The sequence below is a fragment of the Myotis brandtii genome, unplaced genomic scaffold, assembly GCF_000412655.1.
Source record: "Myotis brandtii unplaced genomic scaffold, ASM41265v1 scaffold475, whole genome shotgun sequence".
Lineage (NCBI taxonomy): Eukaryota > Metazoa > Chordata > Mammalia > Chiroptera > Vespertilionidae > Myotis > Myotis brandtii.
Genome location: NW_005368148.1, coordinates 801,020 through 816,107, shown reverse-complemented (window position 1 = coordinate 816,107; position 15,088 = coordinate 801,020).

Sequence of the window (15,088 nt, the reverse complement as noted above, 5' to 3'; positions counted from 1 at the left end):
TGAATAAGGGATTCATCAAATCACTATGTTTTCAATCAAAGAAACAGTCATTTATACATAAGCTCTTAGTATCACACACAGAGTAACCTGTGGGTGATTCCCACAAATCACATGATTTTAACTGTAACGTATTCTACTTATACTCTTGAGTGTTTCTATGAAAATTTTCTGAAATCAAATCAAGTTCTACTAATTATCATTCTAGTTCATAGGAAATCAAGTCTGTTGTGTACCACCTTGTCTAATAAACAGTTAATTTGTTGCTACCAAGCATTGTGCTTTTCTAGCTATTTAATATGATGAAACTATTTTCAGTGAAAACTCAGCAGGTTTCAGGCAACTTCCTAGATTAGCAAGTTAAATTGATTTTACTCCCAGTGCAAGGATTTTCTTTACAAATGGGGCTATAGAGAGGGGTAAAACAGAGTGATGAGGCAAAAAGTAGAGATCATTCTCTGACATTTGAAAGATCAAAATAAAACAATCAAGAGAGGAGAGCTTGATTCACTTTCAAAATCACTCGGACTGTCTCCAAACCTTTAGAAACACAAATAGCAGAGAAGTGCACATGCAATTGCTGAATTCTGTTTGTACAAATCTTATTGAATATTTAAGGACATAATTTTGAGCAACTACAAATAGAGTAAGGTTTTTGCATTGAGCACATCAACACTTAACCAGAGGAATGTGATATTCAGAATTCAAGACCATGTTCAGATACTTAGCACAGGGATACAGACTCATAAATGGACCTGGACCAGAACAGAACCCAGGCAGAGGTCACCACTCTTAACTAATAGCTTTATCTGTTGTCTAATGATGGAGGACTTGTAGGTACCAGCAATATTATGTTATCGTTCCAACTCCATATCATTTATTTGAAATAACATTAATGAGCATCTATAGAATCCTAAATATGGGATAGCCATTGTGTTAATTAATTTGAAAATATCAGTGATTCTTAAACTGCCCACTGGCTACTTACATCAAAATTATTGTGGCTCTTGCTAAAAATTAATTTTCTTATTGGTTTCACAGAGATGCCATATGATACTAAATGGGTTCAATACTAGTTCTGCATTTTAACATGAGTTATCAGGTGATTCTTGTGCAAACTAAAGTTTGAGAAACTTTGGTACATTATATTATTAAATTATTACATCAAAAAATGAAATATTTTATTTTATTATTTTATTTTTAATTATTTATTGTTTAAAGTTAATACACATTCTTCTTTCCCCCCATATATCTCTCCCCGCCACCCACACTCCCATCACATGCCCTCATCCCCCTAGTGTCTGTATTCATTGGTTATGCTTATATGCATGCATACAAGTCCTTTGGTGGATCTCTTAAACCCCCCACCCCTCTGCCAAACCCTCTCCTGCTTTCCCTCTGAAGTTTGATGGTCTGTCCAATGCTTCTTTGTCTCTGGCTCTATTTTTGTTCATCAGTTTATGTTGTTCATTATATTCCACAAATGAGTGAAATCATGTGATATTTATCTTTCTCCGACTGGCTTATTTTGCTTAGCATAATGCTCTCCATGTCCATCCATGATGTTGTGAATGGTAAGAGTTCTTTCTTTCTTTACAGCAGCATAGTATTCCATTGTGTAGATGTACCACAGTTTTCTAATCCACTCATCTGCTGATGGTCTCTTAGGCTGTTTCCATATCTTAGCTATGGTGAATTGTGCTGCTATGAACATAGGGGTGCACATATCCTTTCTGATTAGTGTTTCTAGCTCCTTGGCATATATTCCTAGAAGTGGGATCACAGGGTCAAATGGGAGTTCCATTTTTAATTTTTTGGGGAAACTCCATCCTGTTTTCCACAGTGGCTGTACCAGTCTGCATTCCCACCAGCAGTGCACGAGGGTTCCTTATTCTCCACATCCTCACCAGCACTTGTCATTTGTCAATTTGTTGAGGATAGCCTTCTGTCAGGTGTGAGATGGTATCTCATTGTCGTTTTGATTTGCATCTCTCAGATGATTAGTGACTTTGAGCATGTTTTCATATGTCTCTTGGTCTTCTGTATGTCCACTTATGAAAAGTGTCTATTTAAGGCCTTTGCCCATTTTTTGATTGGATTGTTTATCTTCCTTTTGTTAAGATGTATGAGTTCCCTATAAATTTTGGATGAAATATTATTTTATTCGTGAGGAAACCTATGAAGAAATATTGTAGCTTTAAACTCAAATGGTAAATACAAATATATTTAGTTATTGGAATAAAAAAAAATAAAAACGATAAATTAAAAAGGCTAATACTTGCCGAGCTGATGTGGCTCAGTGGTTGAACATTGACCTATGAAGTTGGTAAATACAAATATATTTAGTTATTGGAATAAAAAATAAAAAACATAAATTAAAAAGACTAATACTTGCCGAGCTGATGTGTCTCAGTGGTTGAGCATTGACCTATGAAGTAGGAGGTCACGGTTTGATTCCCGGTCAGGGCACTTGCCTGGGTTTCAGGCTCGATACCCCATGTGGGGTGTGTAGGAGGCAGTCAATCAATGATTCTCTCTCATCATGGATGTTTCTCTCTCTCTTTCCCACTTCCTTCCTCTCTGAAATCAATAAAATATATATATTTTAAAGGCTAATACTTAAATTCCTAAATTTTTTTGTTTTTATTTCTTTGACTTTCTATGTCTGTGTTTTGTCCTATATTGTAGATTAAATCCTAATACTTTTATTAAACTAACAATATGTAATGTAATGTTCTAGAAAAAAAGTATTGCTTGAATTGGAGATGTACAAAAGATACTGCACTTTTTTCTCTGATTGGGGCACACTTTTCTTCTTGTATTTACTGAGGGAAAGCAAGAGCTTGTCCTGACATGTGGATAATTTCTCTACTTGCACTAACCTGGAAACATCAGGTTGGGAAGGAAGGCCTGTCATGAGAATGGAAAGACTTGGAGTTAGGTCATGAAGCCAGACCTCAAGCACAGAAACAAAGCAGTGTAGGAGGCAATGCATACTTCTTTGACTTGATGTGATAGAATACCCAACAATATGGCAGCTAGAGTTGCAATTTCATCTCTTGGCTAGAAAACTAAAAGACACTGCCATTTCTGATCTGTAGTGATAAACACTGGGCAAGTGGCCATATTAGAGATGAGGCTTTCCAGGCAATTTAAATGATGAAAGGATAAATGAGACATCAGTTCGAAACACAGGGGCATTTACTAAAGTCTATAAAATAACAGGCTCAATGTGCACTTCTGAGACAATCTGCTGGGAGGTGTGGAATGAAGGCAATTTGTCAACAATAGCCCTTTGCTGGAAAAAGGTTGAGTTAGGGTATGAAGTCTTTTGTGTATAGAACTGTGGCTAGTTCAGAGATAAAGAGTAATCACAGAACACTGTAGTTATCGGGGCCTGGTGGCTGTTGAATTGATTAAGCTTGAATAGAATAATAAGTGGTGATAGTTGATACAGTCTTCTGGATGGCTTTCACCCATTTTGCCTGCTTTGTGTCCAGTTGCACAATATTGCTAGCCCCTCAGTATTCATAAGGTGAGCATCTCCTGCTAACATGCAAGGTCATCTTTTTGCTGACAAGAGAAATAAATAGAAAGGAATTCCTTAGTCAAACCAAATAATGTTTGCCTGCAGCATAAATTTAAATCAAACAGACCTGGCAAATAATGAAAGCAGTCTTTTACTATTGGTGAACCTCTGACTTGAAGGGTTTTTCATCTGGATATAAGTGATAGCAGAGGAGTCCTCTTCAGTTATTTAAACATCACTGAGTGAGTCAAGTTGAGGCAGTTCAAACTTTGTAAACTTGAATTGGCAATTTCCCCCTTTTGTAAAAATTGCATATTTTAGAATGGAAATGTGAAATATGGAAGAGATGATGCCCAATCTATGATTCATTAAATGCATTTATCAAAAACAGTGTTCCTTAATTTGGTAAATTCCTTAATTTGGTAAATTCCTTAATTTGGTAAATTAAGGTTATTGTTTAAAAAATTACCCTCTGCATTTGTCCAAATGCATAGCAGTGATAGAAAGTATATGATCAGAGAAAAATAAACAGATAGATATAAACAAGAAAAGGGTACCTATCACCAAAGATGAGAATCATCAACAAGCTTTTTGGTGCTTTGAATCCAAAGAGCAGATACAGGGCCCTGTTTAAAGAAAATGGCCCATTTGAAGCAGCAAACATAAAGCCAGGCTCACTTTTTAAATAAGGTTCAGATTCACAACTGCAAGCCGAGTCTATACAAAGCCTCCTACCTGACACAGCATCAGAAAGCTGACATCGATTAGCAGTCCAGATTTGGGCCAAATGATTGTTACCTCAGGTTCTGTATCTGACTTTGACCCAGTGTCACATAGGAGTCTTGGGGCAGAAGGGACGAAGCAGCAAAATTCATATTTGATAAGAAAGGGTAATTGTAGATATCAAGAGGGGAAAACATACAAAATGCATGAGGAAATGAATAATAAATTTGTATAAAATAATATTCTGAAAGTTGAATCTCTCTAGACAATGTAAAAATAATAGTGGAATTTGAAAATGAACTTTAAATTAGCATTTATAACCCCTGAAATAAAGAAAAGAAAGCCAAGTGAAAATTAGCAATAAAATACAAAAAATATGATTGAAAAAAATGAAGAAAGAAAATGAGATTAGATGGATATGAGAAACAACTAATTGCAAATCTCAAAATGAAAGATATAATCATTACAATAAAAACTATCCATTTCTAGCTAATATAAATAAAGCATAAAAGATTGACCCAATACAATGAATGAAACCGTAGGACAGCATCATAAATATTATCACAGTGATGAAGATATGAAAACATTTTGAGTAACAGCAGACTTCTCATTAGAATCCAGAAAAAAAAACTGATTAATCCAAAAAGCAAATGACAGAAGCCTATATCCTGGAAAGATAGTTGGCTAGAATTAAAGCAAATGTAAAAGCATTTTGAGACATAATAAGTTACTTTAATACAAACACAGCTTCCTTGAAAGGACTATTAAATCATTAACTTTAGTCAGTGGAAGTGAGCCCAAAGAAAATAAACATGCTGTAAAATTGACTTAGAAAAATAGTGACTTCAAATTTTTTAGTTGTAACAACGAGTGTGGGAAAGGCTTAGGAAAGCAATGTTAAATGACTAAAGAAATCAACCACTTATTTTTTTCTTAATGGGGAAGAAGATAAGCTACTGAATACGCACTTCACAATGCTGAGTAATCACAGTCACTTGGGGCACTCCTTCCTCTTCTACATTTTAATTTATTTATTTTTATTCATTGTCACTTAGGAAACCCTTTGAAAAAATAAATGGAAAATGTTATTGTTCATATTTTTATGTTAAAATCCCAATTTTATTTGGGCTTTTATTTAAAAAGGTGTGTTAAAATGAAAGTATTGCCATCATTTTATTTTATGGATTATAGGCAAAGGAAAAGCATTTGAGAAAATTCAAATTTTTTAAATAATAAAAAGAAACAAGAGTCTATCATTTGAGGATTGAAATCCACAAGAGGTTTTCAAAAAATGTGGAGGTTTTTGGATTTTCTTGGACCATGGGAGAAGTTTTCATCAATTTTTTCTAGATCGTGAGGGACAGTAAAGTTGTAGCTTGCACTTGTTATTGAAATAAGGCAAGTGAGAGGGAAGGAACTGGTTGTGTTTTAATGATCAATTATGTAGCAACATAGTGACCTGACCAAAGTCATCACTATGTTGGACTCAATTATGTAGCAACATAGTGACCTGACCCAAGTCATCAGTTCTGTTGGACTCCCCTGGCCGAGGAGAGAATAGGGCAATAGCAAATGGAGCCAAAGCATGTTTGGTTTTCATCTGCTAGGTGAGCTAACCTTAGTTCCGTCCTTGGCAGTCATCCTAAACTCACCATCTGTGCGAAGCGAACATTATAATGTGGGAGTCAGGAGTTCATGGGATAATATTGCTTTATTGGTTTATTTTACAGATAGTAGCATTCTTAATTGTTACTAATAACCTACATGCCTATGCTTACAATTCCTCCTTAAATATGTCTTTTCTAGTTGTACCAGTTTTTATGGGTGTTTCCCAAACTGAAATTTCCCTAAACTAGTACTTAATTTCTGTAAAACATAAGAAGTTATCAGTCTTATTTTTTTTCAAGAAATAAGTTATATACATGTCATTTCCAATAAGTTTTTACTGTTTCAACTGAAATTGATCCTCAGTCCAAATAATTGTCTAAATTAGGGGGAAGAAATCAAGAAATAAACTTCCTGGCAATGTAACTTTGGATTTAGTTCATTTGGAAAAACACATTAATCAATCTTTGAAGTATAATTTATCATGGTTAAGGGAAACCACCTAGACTATCTGGCTTTTTAAAAAATATATTTTTATTGATTTCAGAGAGGAAGGGAGAGGGAGAGAGAGAGAGAAACATCAATGATGAGAGAGAATCATTGATTGGCTACCTCCTGCATGCCCCACACTAGGGATCGAGCCCACAACCCAGGCATATGCCCCAAACTGGAATCAAAACGACCTCCCAGTTCATAGGTCAGTGCTCAAGCACTGAGCAACACCAGCCAGGTTGGCTCTTTTCTTAATTTCAATTTATAAAAACAAGTAAAAGCACATGTATTTAGTTATATCTATTCATTTTTCACCTCAGTCATGTAATTTTCAAAGGACACTCTCATAGGCATAAAAAGCTTTCATCTCCATACATTGAATCATTCATCTGAAATAAACACTTCCTTGTTAACTCCTTTCACTAGAGAAAAACACCTTGATCAATGCCTACCAAGTTTCTTTGATTTACTTGGAAGTGTGCTCTTTGCATGAATAAATAAAACATTGATGACTCACACCTGTGTGTGTATAGGATTATTTTTCTCCTTTCTGATCTCTCATTTTAAATGTGACTTCTCACTGGGGCCTGCCATGGATTTTCCAACATCATTTGGAAGTACCCAACAATTTCAGAGAAACCCTATCTTGACACACTGAAGATTTTAATTATTATTTTTTAACTCATCTTTGCCTGAGATAAAAATAAAGTTATTTTTGTGGATTGACTTATTCTCCTGAGTTTTGATTTTTACACCACAGAAGGCAGAACTGTGGTACAGTAAAAATATGTTGTTTTTCTGTGCGAAATAAATTAGAGAGTATTTTTTAAATGTTGGTAATACATTTAAAAGTATGTTTCTGTGGCAATTTTAAAAATAACTAGGTAACATTCCTATCTCCAACTGAAAAAAACATGCATTAATATTCATTTAAGAATCAAGCATGAAGATCACTCCATTTTAGGGCACACATAATGCCCAGGCTTATCATCACTTACCCACGGCTCTAGATCGTATTGCACCAAAATCTTTGAACTGAGGTCTTATATAGTATCTACTATTACCTGTGGTTTACACCTTTAATTTAGGATTTTTTCACATTTGCAAAATTACAAATTTATGTGTATTTTTCTTGTAACCTTCCAGCATTCACCCCACTAATCATTCCATGATTACTAATCATCTATAGTTCTGTGAATTGTTTACCCATCCAGTTTACATTTATCTATTTAGAAAGATCATTCAAGTTAATTTAATAGTAATGTGGTTAAAAAGCAAACTTTTCTAGAATATATACATTTATTTGATTTAATCCACAAACCCATTTTCATTGTTTAAAGGAGCAACGTGCCTTCAGGTCAATATTCTAACAAATTAATGTCTGCAAATTTTTTGGTGTGTTAATAATTCCTTGAAATCCCTCTAGAATCTTTCAACCTGAAGGATGTGTGTGTGTGTGTGTGTGTGTGTGTGTGTGTGTGTGATGTGTGTGTGTGTATGTGTGTGTGTTTGCACATGTGCCATGTAACTTATACCAAATTTGGTGAAAATGCCTTCACTCACTTTTGAAATCTACTGTAGCTGACAGACGGACAGATAGACAGACAGATTGAAATTCAATTTATAGAGGTAATGAACTTACTTGAACTGGTGTCTGTCTAGAAAATTTGTTGCTCATGATCTGTGTATCCAACTGTAGGAAACAGGAAAGCCAAATCTCTGTGAGCCTGGTGAGCTTCTATAAACATCTACCTGGGGCTGGGAGAGGAATTTAGAGAATTTAGACTGCCAGTGAGAAGGAATGGGAATATCTTGTGAAGAGGGTAGAAATCTGTCTTTACCTCAAATTAACAAATACTTACTGAATGGTCAATAAATGTTAGATGATATGCTACATGCTGGAGGTAAAGTAGTGGGGGAAAAATCCTGTGCCTTAAGGGATTTCACTTTAGTGAAAATGAGGAAAAAAATTGGAAATTATAATATCAACTAATCAGTACTTTTATGGGGTGACAACACAGAAAGTATATTTAGTGCGGTGCTGTAAGATCACATGACAAGAGTTTTTTTTTACCTCATTGTCAGGGGTCAAAAAAGACCTCCTGGGGAAACAGGTATGAAGAGATGCACATATGCATCAGGACTGGGCCGTCCATGAATGATCATATTTTTAGTTTTCCTGGGTGCACTGAAATGAGTGATGAGCAGCCTATAACTGTCATTTTTTTCTAGCATATTTGACTCTTTAATAGAACAGATTTTTTTCTTTTCACTTGTATAGTTTGCAGTCCTTTCCTTGAATGATTATCTCAATTATTATGAGCCTCACCATCATAGTCATTACTGTTTCCATATGAAATAATAGAAAAATATATATAGATCTCTGCCCCCGGTTCCTACTTTATAATTTCATGAGTGATAGGAGTGTTTTAACAGAGCCCCTAAATCTGTTTCCTGGGTGATAGGAACATCTTTTGTTCTAATGAAGTGACTCTCAGTGGGTTCTTAGATGTGGGCTGATCACCGAAAGATTAAGCCATCATTAGAAGCTCTGAACTTTCAACCTCATCCCCATTCTCCAGAGAAGGGAGAGGTGGTGGAGTAAGTCTTAATGATCCATCGTGCCTTTGTGATGAAACATCTATAAAAATCCCTCAAGAATGGGGTTCAGAGAGCTTCCAGGTTGGTGAACACATCCACATGGCCTGAGGGTAGCACAAGCCAACTCAATGGGGACAGAAACTCTTGAGCTTGGGACCCTTCCAGGCCTCACTCTATATATCTCTTCTTCTGGTGTTCATCTGTATCCTTTATTATATCCTTTATAATGAACAGGTAAACATTAAATTAAGGTTTTCCCTGAGTTTTGTGAGCCATTCTAACAGGTTATCAAACCCAAGGAGGGGATCATGGGAAACATGATTTGTAGTCTGTCTGTCATAAGCACAGGTGACAACCTGGACTTGTGATTGGCATCGGAAGTAGAGGCAGTCCTGTGGGATTGGGCCCTGAATTTGTGAGATCTGGTGCTTACTGCAGGTAGATCATCTCAGAACTGAACTGAGTTGTAGGACACTCAGCTGGGGTTGCAGAATTTTTTGATGGGTGGTGCCAGAAGTGAAGTGAATGTGGTAGTAGTGTGGGAGTAGAGGAGAAACAGGAATTCTTTCTCATACGCACAACCTCTTTCCCTCACCCCTGGGGGCAGTCTTCCTATGTGCTCTACACAAATAAAATTCTTCAGCTAGTATGACTAGCTGATCATATGCAGCCATTATATAATTAGTGTCTAGGTTTTATCTGTCTTTTATTAGAGTTCTTTGTAAAGCATCATTTCATTCTCTTTTATAGCTTTCCTTAGTGCTTACAACAGGAAACCTTTGATTTACCGCTGCACTATACATATGAGAATGTTCTGAAATGCAGGTCAGATGCGAGCATCATTTAAAAGTGTTCTCCTGTGCATTAATGTACAGACATTAGGAATGAGGTAGTAGCAAAGAAGCTACTCAGTGAAGAGAAATGGCTTTTACATGAATAAGAGCAATAAATTCTTGAAATTCTCTACTCCAAAAATGATTAAATGAGTTTCACAAATGTTGAATAAAATATAACTCAAACCATTGCATCAAACTTAAAAAAAATAAATAACTGTAAAAATCCAAAGTTAATAAAGTAAATATAAATATTAAACCAAATGGTCCAAAGCATAACTATTATTTTTGTTTTACTTAAATGTTCTTCATACTTTAAAATGATGCTATATTCTAATACATGTGTTCTAGGAATATCAGATGTGTTTAATGGAGTGTGGAGTTTTCCATGTCACCACTTAAATTTTCTACTTGGTTTAATATTAGTCTTTCAGTTATACACTGAGTAGCCTTCTGTCTAATGTAATGGATCTGTTTTTGTTTTTTACCTTCTAGCTTCCCGGCAATCATTCAATCCTGTCGTTTCAACTTTCTAGATAAATCTCTAGAAAATAGAGAAATTTCCCACTTCTCTCCTTTTCCACTCCAACACCCTAGAACCTGTTCTAGTTATTTCTCACCTGGTTCATGGGAATAATTCTCCAGACTGAGGGCTATCGGAGCACAGAGTTGTTACTCAATTTGCCAAATCTGCCTTTCTTTTGTTTCAGCTATGTTTCTATTCCAGGTGAGAAATACCTGTGAAATGTTGCACTGTAAATTTTCCCACTATTTATGTGTTTTCAGTAGGACTGATTTCACTGCAGAATATTAAAGGATGAAAATAAAGTGATAAAAATGATCCTTAAAAGGTACTGAGCACTTAGAATTTGCCAAGCCCTGTTCCAGGAACTTTACATATGCCAGCTCATTGAATCCATAGCACAACCCTCTTAGGGAAGCTGTATTAATAACGCTGGTTCACATGAGATAAAATTAAAGTTCTATGTCACACAGTTAAGTGGTGCAACTCTCATCCTTTTTATTCTTCAGAAAGACATTTTAACATAGTGACTATGAACATAGGACTTAGAGCCATGAAGACCTATGTTTAAGTCTTGCTCCACCATTTAGCACAAAGACCGCCACTGATTCAAATATTCAGTAAATGTCCAAGAAACAAACAAGCAAACACACAAAACAAAAAAGGAGTGTATCATTATTGCTGTTGTTGGATAAAGCATATTATTATTATCAACTCTGGAAACATTTCGGGATAAGGGAAGTTGGCCAGTAGGAAGATGAAAGATGGACGCGGAAACACGTGGTATTTGGAGGAATCAATGAACGCTTTAATAAACAGGGGTCTTGACCCCTATCCTTTCATTGTACCACATCTAAATGTTATATGGGCATTTTTAAAGAAGTGATTCCATAGTTATATAACCATAACTATTTAATTCTGACTATCAGAAATCAGCCAGTGTTTTTAGCTCTTTAGGTTTGAAGCTGGGTGCAGATTGATATTTCTTCTCCTTTATTGCTCTCTCTCCCTCTTCCTAGTCATGTCTTTAGATAACTTATTTTCCTTTCATTTATGTACATTTCTATCAAATACTGTTTTAGCATGTTCATTATATTTTACTTTTTAAAAATGTCCTTAAAATTTTTCTTACTCTTACAAAATATAGTTTGAATTGCTTTTACATATTTTAATTAGAGATATTGAAATGTACAGAATTGCAGTATTGCTTGAAACTCTAAGAGGATTGAAAGTGAGTATCTGAGATGTTTATATGTAGCCTCTGTGTTTGTTTCTGTGCCTATAAGGACTTGGCCATAGAGATGTTTCCAAATTTCATGTGCTTGGTGTGGGATAGATGTGAACTATTGACTAGAGAATGTGGAATAATCTATTTGCAATTCAGCAAAAAATGCAAAGCTGAGGATATGAGCATTTCTTATGATTTTATATATTTTCAAACATTCAGTATCTTATAAAATCAAGTCTACAGCTTGCAAATTATGCTTTCCCAATGGTAGAAGAGCAGTATAGTTTCTTCAAAAGCATTGATTCCATTTTTCAATTGGTATCATAATAACATTTTTATGTTTTGGTGGTAGAATTTTTTGTATATTATTAATGTATTTTTAGAGGTCTCATGGTATACTTTTTAGTATGAAATAAATTAATTGATTTTTAATTTCTAAGTTGGATTTTCAGTACTGGTAGGGTTTTCTATTTTTTTCCAAACATTTCTCTATATGAGAAAATGTGAAATAGTACTAACTTATTCCTAAAGATTAGAGTGGAGGAAATTTGGGGAGGAAGTAGAAAAGGCTGTTGGCACTCAATTTTTGTTATTGAAACAATGAGAATTTACAGAATTTTTACATATAGAATAGTAATCACATGCGGCATATTCACATACAGGAGTGACTTCCCTTGTCTTTTCATCAATTTTTTTACTGAAGATGATTACTAAACTTATAATACTTGTTTTTCAGTACTTTGGAGAGTTTGATTGGTTCCTGATGGTTAAAAACTAGAATTATTGGAATGGAAATTTTAAAAATATAGTGACAAATTGTAATATCTAGAAAAAATATATAGGGTCATGAAATAAAACTACCTCTCATTGATGAGGATTCAAAAAAATGACTCTATTCCAAGGTAATGCATTAACATTTACAGTTCCAACCTTGAAATGTTACATGGAAAATGATAATAATAATAAATTCAGACAAAAGAAGCCTGAGGAGCACCATTACTTTTGACTACACAGACAACTGATTAGACAGCCTGCACTGATGAGTACCAAGGGCACTTCTCTGAGATTTTATTTTATGAAATTTCTCTGGTTTATAATATGCCCACTTTCAAGGTAATTCTTTTAAATTCATGAATTTTCTAGGGTAGGCTCCCGCCTTGAGAGTTATTTTGTTCATCTTCCTTGGGAGATTTGATATAAATTGCCCTCCATTAATTTAATAAGCTTTCCATTTTTTTGAGAAGGTGCCTATTGGGAATGGAACATATCTGTATATAGAGAAGAGTACAAATGGAAACTGTTATTATATGAAGTACAGCCAGGAAGGGCAGAAGTGTGGTGGGAGAGACCCTGACTTTCAAAGAGATACCCTAATAATAGGTAATAATGTCACAAAGTTGGGGAGTGGGAAAAGGTATAAAGTAGGAAAATATACTTCCACAGTATTTCTCATTTGGGAGCAGCAGAAGGTAGTCTTTCACCATCATGTTGATAACTCTGTGAGTGTGTGTATGTGTGAGTGTGTATTTGATAAACTCACACTATCATTGATAGGTACAATGATATCATTCACATTAAACTACTTAGTTATTCATGTATTTCCTACATGCTTTGGGTCATGCTTTCCTTCAGGTTGCACAACACATGAGAGACTGTCATTTGGAGAAGTTTAAGAAGCCAGTGGCTTTTATACTTGATATAAAAGAGGGATATGTGTAGAGAAACTGGGGACTACTGACCTCAGCTAACATAGCTGCCTGACCTGTGAAGCAACCTTTTTGATAGTGGAAATACTGTAGAATCAGATTTAAATGAGGATGAAAAGTGTATTACCATAAATTTAAAGTAAGTTCCTAGAGGAAGAAATTACTATGAAATGTATCCCTAATACATTTGGGGTGAATGGGTGAATGCTGATAGTTTTAATTAATTAACCAGTGGAAACAAGTAATAGGTACATAACTGTGACATCCCAAGAACAATGATCTTTTCTTACTCATTTATTTCCCACAATAGAACCTAAGAATGTGTCTGAAATATTTACATAAGATGTTCACCAAATGTGTTCTGAATGAAGAATCACAGGAGTGTATGTGTGTATGATTACAAAGGAGGATTGAGTACCTCGATTGGAGCAAACGTGTTAAAATTATTTCAAGTACCACCAGATGCAACCACGTCACTAAAGGGAACAAACTAACCCAGTGGTCGGCAAACTGTGGCTCGCGAGCCACATGCGGCTCTTTGGCCCCTGGAGTGTGGCTCTTCCTAAGCCTTAGGAGTACCCTAATTAAGTTAATAACAATGTACCTACCTATATAGTTTAAGTTTAAAAAATTTTGCTCTCAAAAGAAATTTCAATAGTTGTACTGTTGATATTTGGCTCTGTTGACTAATGAGTTTGCTGATCACTGCGACAACCTAATAATCTAATTATGGCAAGTTTCTTTCATGTTCACTTCCCTTTCCTCTCATTTCCCATTCCTCTCTTTTTCTGTTCCTGTTCATATCCCCATCTATATCCTGAATTACCACACATGAGTCAATCAAATCTGAGGAGCAAGCTAATTTTATTAATTTTTCTCTGATTTGAATAGTCCACAACAAATAACAACAGTGATACACTAGTGGGCTCACATCATCCACAAGATTGCCAGTTGCCTCATAGTTGAGTCTCTTCATCTTACATACTCCTGCTAATAATACCTAGAGGTTTGCAGATTTCAGGCTATTAATTGATATCTAGAGGTTTGCAGATCTCAGGTTATGAGTGCTGCTATTAATTTTCTGCCAGGGTTCACGACATGGTCATCAGTCATGGTGGACTTCACACTGGTGAGATCTTAAAAAGTATCTGTCAGACTCAGAATGGTTCCCATTATGAGCCCTGTGGCTTCTGTTGTCTTCTGTTGTATGGACAGGCTGTACTGAATTCAGGAGACCAGACACAGCCCTATAAGGGAGTGGTTTAGGGAATTATTTTCAAACTAGAGGCCTGGTGCACAAAAATTTGTGTACTCGGGGGGGTCCCTCAGCCTGGTCTGTGCCCTCTCGCAGTCTAGGACCCCTTGGGGGATGACCTCCTGCTGACTTAGGTCCACTCCCCAGGGGATTGGGCCTAAGCTGGCAATCAGACATCCCTCTGGCAGCCCAGCAGCCCTCGGGGGATGTCCACTTGCCAGCGGGGAGCAGGCATAAGCTGCAGTCGGACATCCTTAGCGCTGCTGAGGAGGCAGGAGAGGCTCCCACCACCACCACTGTACTGGCAGCCATCAGCCTGGCTTGTGGTTGAGCAGAGCTCCCCATGTGGGAGTGCACTGACGACCAGGGGGCAGCTCCTGCATTGAGCGTCTGGCCCCTGGTGGTCAGTGTGTGTTATCGTGACCAGTCATTCCCAGTCGTTCTGCTGTTAGGGTCAATTTGCATATTACCCTTTATTATATAGCAAAGAGGCCTGGTGCACAGGTGGAGCTGGCTGGTTTTGTCCTGAAGGGTGTCCCGGATCAGGGTGGGGGTCCTGATGGGGTGCCTGGCCAGCCTGGGTGAGGGGCTGATGG